Source organism: Marmota monax, unplaced genomic scaffold, assembly GCF_021218885.2.
Source record: "Marmota monax isolate L192 unplaced genomic scaffold, Marmota_monax_Labrador192_F-V1.1 WCK01_AAM20220418_F8-fsc00040, whole genome shotgun sequence".
In the NCBI taxonomy this organism is placed as follows: Eukaryota; Metazoa; Chordata; class Mammalia; order Rodentia; family Sciuridae; genus Marmota; species Marmota monax.
Genome location: NW_026692782.1, coordinates 5,250,340 through 5,258,002, shown reverse-complemented (window position 1 = coordinate 5,258,002; position 7,663 = coordinate 5,250,340).

Genomic DNA, 7,663 nt, shown 5'->3' with positions numbered 1-7,663 from the left:
TGGGAAAAATACTAACTTACAGTCAATTTAGGGAATAGGTAAAATGATCATTTTAGTACTAAAGTACCAAAAGTTAAATTCTGAAAGGAAATATTTATCTTAGATTAAAGCAGAACTTTAGAGAAATGTTTGGATACAAGTGTGGTATTAACAAAGTGTCCCCAGGAAAAGCCTGGGAAACAGCAGGAGAGGTTGAACAAGAAATGGGTAGAAATCAGTCAGTAGGTAAGTTTTCAGGCAAAATATGGAAAATAAATTATATTTCAGAGTGGTTTGCGCTGAGTCAAGGGATTTGGATGTTCGCAGGTTCGTTGCTTAGTCATTAACTGAGGAGCCATCTGAGGGTGGTAGTGTTGAGGGTTTACTCTAAGCACTCTGGTTCTGGATTTTCTAAATTACTTGTGAGAAAAACAGGTCCACAGCCCCAGGCCAGTCCTTAGAAGACAGTTGCAGGTCTGGGATTCTGGAAATAAAGGCTCACAGAAGCAATAAGAAGGGCTAACAAAGTGGTTAAAATAAATTCAAGGGTATTTGGGCAAAACATCAGTTGTGTACATTGACATAATCTAGATTTTTGTGTCACTGATGAAATCCTAAACCAATCTCTTTCAAATAGTTACTGAAACAGTAAATGGTAAATAACAAAAACTATTATTTCTTAAGATGTATTGTTTGTATTGTAATGTATGCACAGAAAAATTTTACATTCTAAACACTAAGATATGGTCATGGAAAAAATATTTTAGAAGTTTTAATACAAATAAGTAATGGGCATAATAAGTAATGTTGATATAGTTTTGGGAACTTAATTGTGCTATTCTTTGTATTAAGTCTTATTTTGCTTTATTTTTAGATTCATTTAATATTAATATTTTACCACATTCAATTTCTCTGTCTTTGCACATGTGTATGAGGAATTCCCTATTGAGTTACACCTATTATGGTACTTTATTTCTTATTAACTTAGCATTTATCTCCTGATAGAAAAGGCCTTCTAACACAAAGATCAAGCACAATTATATCATTCAGAAAATCTAATATTGATACAATATCTTATATAGTCATTGTTCAAGTTTCTCCAGTCATCCTTAGGAAAATAGCTGTTATCTTTTCTTAAAAAATTATTTTAATTAGGTTTATATGACAGCAGAATGCATTTTGATTCATTGTACACAATTGCAGCACAACTTTTCACTTCTCTGATTATACACAACATAGCATCACAACATATATGCAGTCATACAGGTACCTAGGGTAATGATGTCCATCTCATTCCACCATCTTTCCTGCCCCTGTACCCCTACTCTAAGGATTCATCTTACACCGGTCAGAATGGCAATTATCAAGAATAAAAACAACAAGAAGTGTTGGTGAGGAGTAGGGGAAAGGCACACTCATTCATTGCTGGTGGGACTGCAAATTGGTGCAACCACTCTGGATTTATTGCAGCTCAATTCACAATAGCTAAACTGTGGAAGCAACCTCAATGCTCTTCAATAGATGAATGGATAAAGAAACTGTGGTATATACAAACAATAGCTGGTTGTCTTTAGGGAAATCTCACTGTATCTATCTATGTATGTTTCTATCAATCAATCATTGATGTATATATAAAAGATAAGTTATCCCTACAAAGCAGCTGTTACAGCTATTTTCTTTATCAAGCAATTATCATGTAAATAATGATCACGCATTACTTTGAATTGTCCAAACATTTTAAATTTTGTGTAAATTTCTCATGATAATTTACTTTTAATTTAATAATTTAGAAAAGATCAGGTCTATGTCTAACTAATAGTATATTGGAATCAATTTTTTCTTGACTATTTCTTCTTTTTAAAATTAATTTCTAAGTGAATAAAATTTTTTAAAATATTATTTCCTTAAAAGTACTCATTAGTTTAGTGAAAAGTGAACCAAAATCCTCCATTATATAATTTCATACAATACTGATTAAACTTTTCCCATGTTCCAGACTATTTTAAGATCTTCAGTTACACTAAGTCTTTTAATACTCAGAATAATACCAAAAGATAAATACTATTCTATTCTGCATTTATGAAAATGAAAAACTGGTACATCTGAAAAAAAAGTACAGTCCACCACTCTCATTCTGTATTCAACAACCTTTCACAGAATATAATGTAGCTTTTCTACCTATGATGTTCATTTAATATAGAATCATTTTGTTGCTGTTGTTGAGGACTTTCATGCACTGAAGAGCCATATCTGTGTGAATCTAATGGTCATTAGCCAATTAAAGATTAGTGAACGAGAGCTTCCAATCACTCCTGCAAGGTAGGCGGGCCTGAGACCCACCGGCAGAAGAGGAGCAGCGGCCTGCTGAGAGGCAGAGCCGCCCGCTCCCCCTGCACCGGCAAGGTATAGGGAACTGTGACCACGCACAGAGCAGGCCCAGCGGCCTGCTGAGGGGCAGAGCCGCCCCCCACCCCCGCACCTGCCAGGTAGGTGGAACTGTGACCACGGACAGAAAAGGCCCAGTGGCCCGCGGCGGGACAGAGCTTCCAATCACTCCTGCAAGGTAGGCGGGCCTGCGACCCACCAGCAGAAGAGGAGCACCGGCCTGCTGAGAGGCAGAGCCGCCCCCTCCCTCTGCACCGGCAAGGTAGACGGAACTGTGACCACGCACAGAGAAGGCCCAGCGACCTGCTGAGGGGCAGAGCCACCCCCCACCCCCCGCGCCTGCCAGGTGACCACCGACAGAAAAGGCCCAGTGGCCTGCGGTGGGACAGAGCTTCCAATCACTCCTGCAAGGTAGGCGGGCCTGAGACCCACCGGCAGAAGAGGAGCAGAGGCCTGCTGAGAGGCAGAGCCGTCCCCTCCCCCTGCACCGGCAAGGTAGACGGAACTGTGACCACCATCAGAACAGGCCAGACCTGCAACCAAGAGACAGAACAGGCCCAGTGGCCTGAGGAAGGGTAGAGCCGCCCCCCCCCGCGCCTGCAAGGTAGGCGGACCTGTGACCCACTGGCAGTACAGCCACAGAGGCCTGCAGAGGGGCAGTGCCGCTGCCTGCGCCTGCAAAGTAGACAGAACTGTGACCACCGACAGAACAAGCCTAGCGGCCCGCAGAGGGACAGAGCCGCCGCCCGCGCCTGCGAGGGAGACTTTGCAACTATACAAGACCAATATAAATATATAGGGGGAAAATTCAATAGCACAACAGTTTCACCAAGTAGAAAGGAACGCGAACAGTATGAAGAGACAAGGAAAGAAAGGACCACAAGCATTGCAGGTCAACTCAACGTTAGAAGAGGTAATAGCTGCAGCAGATGGAATGTCAGATAAAGAATTCAGGATATACATGCTTCAGATGATCTGGAGTCTCAAGGAAGACATCAGACAGCAAAATCAGACAATGAAAGATCACTTCAACAATGAATTACATAAACAAATCCAAGAAGCAAAAGATCAACTATACAGGGAAATAGAGGTTATAAAAAACAAACAAACAGAAATCCTAGAAATGCAGGAAGCAATAAGCCAACTTAAAAACTCAATTGAGAATACTACCAGCAGAGTAGAACACTTAGAAGACAGAACATCAGACAATGAAGATAAAGTATTTCAACTTGAAAAGAACATAGACAGCTCAGCAAGACTGTTAAGAAACCATGAGCAGAACATCCAAGAAATAAGGGATAACATCAAGAGACCAAATTTAAGAGTCATTGGGATACAGGAAGGGACAGAGTTTCAAACCAAAGGAATGAGCAATCTATTCAATGAAATAATACGAGAAAACTTCCCAGACTTGAAGAATGAGACAGAACCCCAAATCCTAGAAGCCTACAGGACGCCGAATGTGCAAAATCATAAGAGACCCACACCTAGACACATTATAATGAAGATGCCCAACATACAGAATAAGGAGAGAATTTTAAAAGCTACAAGAGAAAGGAAGCAGATCACATTTAGGGGTAAGCCAATCAGGATAACAGCTGATCTTTCAACACAGACTCTGAAAGCTAGAAGATCCTGGAATAACATATTTCAAACACTGAAAGAAAATGGGTTCCAACCAAGAATTGTGTTTCCAGCGAAATTAAGCTTCAGGATGGAAGATGAAATTAAAACCTTCCACGATAAACAAAAGTTAAAAGAATTTGCAGCTAGAAAACCATCTCTTCAAAACATCCTTGGCAAAACATTACAGGAAGAGGAAATGGAAAATAACAATGAAAACCAACAGTGGGAGGTAGGACAGTAAAGGGGGGAAAAATAATCAAAGAGGAAAACAAACCATGTTTAGTAACATAAATAAACAAATATGGCTGGAAGAACAACCCATATCTCAATAATAACCCTAAATGTTAATGGCTTAAACTCACCAATCAAGAGACACAGGCTAGTAGAATGGATCACAAAACAAGACCCAACAATATGCTGCCTACAGGAGACGCATTTGATAGGAAAAGACATACATAGGCTGAAGGTGAAAGGTTGGGAAAAATCATATCACTCATATGGACTTTGGAAACAAGCAGGAGTATCCATACTCATATCAAATAAAATAGATTTCAAGCCAAAGTTAATCAAAAGGGATAAAGAGGGACACTACATACTGCTCAAGGGAACCATACACCAACAAGACATAACAATCATAAATATATATGCCCCAAACAATGGTGCAGCTATATTCATCAAACAAACTCTTCTCAAGTTCAAGAGTCTAATAGACCACCATACAATAATCATGGGAGACTTCAACACACCTCTATCACCACTGGACAGATCTTCCAAACAAAAGTTGAATAAGGAAACTATAGAACTCAATAACACAATTAATAACCTAGACTTAATTGACATATATAGAATATACCACCCAACATCAAGCAGTTACACTTTTTTCTCAGCCGCACATGGATCCTTCTCAAAAATAGATCATATATTATGTCACAGGGAAACTCTTAGACAATATAAAGGAGTAGAGATAATACCATGCATCCAATCTGATCATAATGGAATGGAACTGAAAATCAACGATAAAAGAAGGAAGGGAAAAGAATACATCACTTGGAGAATGAACAATAGGTTACTGAATGATCAATGGGTTATAGAAGACATCAAGGAAGAAATTAAAAAATTCTTAGAGATTAATGAAAACACAGACACAACATATCGGAATCTATGGGACACATTGAAAGCAGTTCTAAGAGGAAAATTCATTGCTTGGAGTTCATTCCTTAAAAAAAGAAAAAACCAACAAATAAATGATCTCATACTTCATCTCAAAATCCTAGAAAAAGAAGAGCAAAACAACAGCAAAAGAAGTAGAAGGCAAGAAATAATTAAAATCAGAGCTGAAATTAATGAAATCGAAACAAAAGAAACAATTGAAAAAATTGACAAAACTAAAAGTTGGTTCTTTGAAAAAATAAACAAAATTGACAGACCCTTAGCGATGCTAGCGAAGAGAAGAAGAGAGAGAACTCAAATTACTAACATACGGGATGAAAGAGGCAATATCACAACAGACACTTCAGAAATACAGAAGATAATCAAAAATTATTTTGAATCCTTATACTCCAATAAATTAGAAGATAGTGAAGGCATAGATAAATTTCTTAAGTCATATGATCTGCCCAGATTGAGCCAGGAGGATATAGACAACCTAAACAGACCAATATCAATTGAGGAAATAGAAGAAACCATCAAAAGACTACCAACTAAGAAAAGCCCAGGACCGGATGGGTATACAGCAGAGTTTTACAAAACCTTTAAAGAGGAACTAATACCAATACTTTTCAAGCTACTTTGGGAAATAGAAAAAGAGGGAGAACTTCCAAATTCATTCTACGAGGCCAACATCACCCTGATACCTAAACCAGACAAAGACACTTCAAAGAAAGAAAACTACAGACCAATATCTCTAATGAACCTAGATGCAAAAATCCTCAATAAAATTCTGGCCACTCGGATACAAAAACTTATCAAAAAAATTGTGCACCATGATCAAGTAGGATTCATCCCTGGGATGCAAGGCTGGTTTAATATACGGAAATCAATAAATGTTATTCACCACATCAATAGACTTAAAAATAAGAATCATATGATCATCTCGATAGATGCGGAAAAAGCATTTGACAAAGTACAGCATCCCTTTATGTTCAAAACTCTAGAAAAACTAGGGATAACAGGAACATACCTCAATATTGTAAAAGCAATCTATGCTAAGCCTCAGGCTAGCATCATTCTGAATGGAGAAAAATTGAAGGCATTCCCTCTAAAATCTGGAACAAGACAGGGATGCCCTCTCTCACCACTTCTGTTCAACATAGTTCTCGAAACACTGGCCAGAGCAATTAGACAGACGAAAGAAATTAAAGGCATCAAAATAGGAAAAGAAGAACTTAAATTATCACTATTTGCAGATGACATGATTCTATACCTAGCAGACCCAAAAGGGTCTACAAAGAAACTATTAGAGCTAATAAATGAATTCAGCAAAGTGGCAGGATATAAAATCAACACGCATAAATCAAAGGCATTCCTGTATATCAGCGACAAATCCTCTGAAATGGAAATGAGGACAACCACTCCATTCACAATATCTTCAAAAAAAATAAAATACTTGGGAATCAACCTAACAAAAGAGGTGAAAGACTTATACAATGAAAACTACAGAACCCTAAAGAGAGAAATAGAAGAAGATCTTAGAAGATGGAAAAATATACCCTGTTCATGGATAGGCAGAACTAACATCATCAAAATGGCGATATTACCAAAAGTTCTCTATAGGTTTAATGCAATGCCAATCAAAATCCCAACAGCATTTCTTGTAGAAATAGAGAAAGCAATCATGAAATTCATATGGAAAAACAAAAGACCCAGAATAGCAAAAACAATGCTAAGCAGGAAGTGTGAATCAGGCGGTATAGCGATACCAGACTTCAAACTATACTACAGAGCAATAGTAACAAAAACAGCATGGTACTGGTACCAAAACAGGCGGGTGGACCAATGGTACAGAATAGAGGACACAGAAACCAATCCACAAAACTACAACTACCTTATATTTGATAAAGGGGCTAAAAGCATGCAATGGAGGAAGGATAGCATCTTCAACAAATGGTGCTGGGAAAACTGGAAATCCATATGCAACAAAATGAAACTGAATCCCTTTCTCTCGCCATGCACAAAAGTGAATTCAAAATGGATCAAGGAGCTTGATATCAAATCAGAGACACGCCGTCTGATAGAAGAAAAAGTTGGCTACGATCTACATACTGTGGGGTTGGGCTCCAAATTCCTCAATAGGACACCCATAGCACAAAAGTTAATAACTAGAATCAACAAATGGGACTTACTCAAACTAAAAAGTTTTTTCTCAGCAAAAGATACAATAAGAGAGGTAAATAGAGAGCCTACATCCTGGGAACAAATCTTTACTCCTCACACTTCAGATAGAGCCCTAATATCCAGAGTATACAAAGAACTCAAAAAATTAGACAATAAGAGAACAAACAAACCAATCAACAAATGGGCCAAGGACCTGAACAGACACTTCTCAGAGGAGGACATACAATCAATCAACAGGTACATGAAAAAATGCTCACCATCTCTAGCAGTCAGAGATATGCAAATCAAAACCACCGTAAGATACCATCTCACTCCAGTTAGATTGGCAGCCATTATGAAG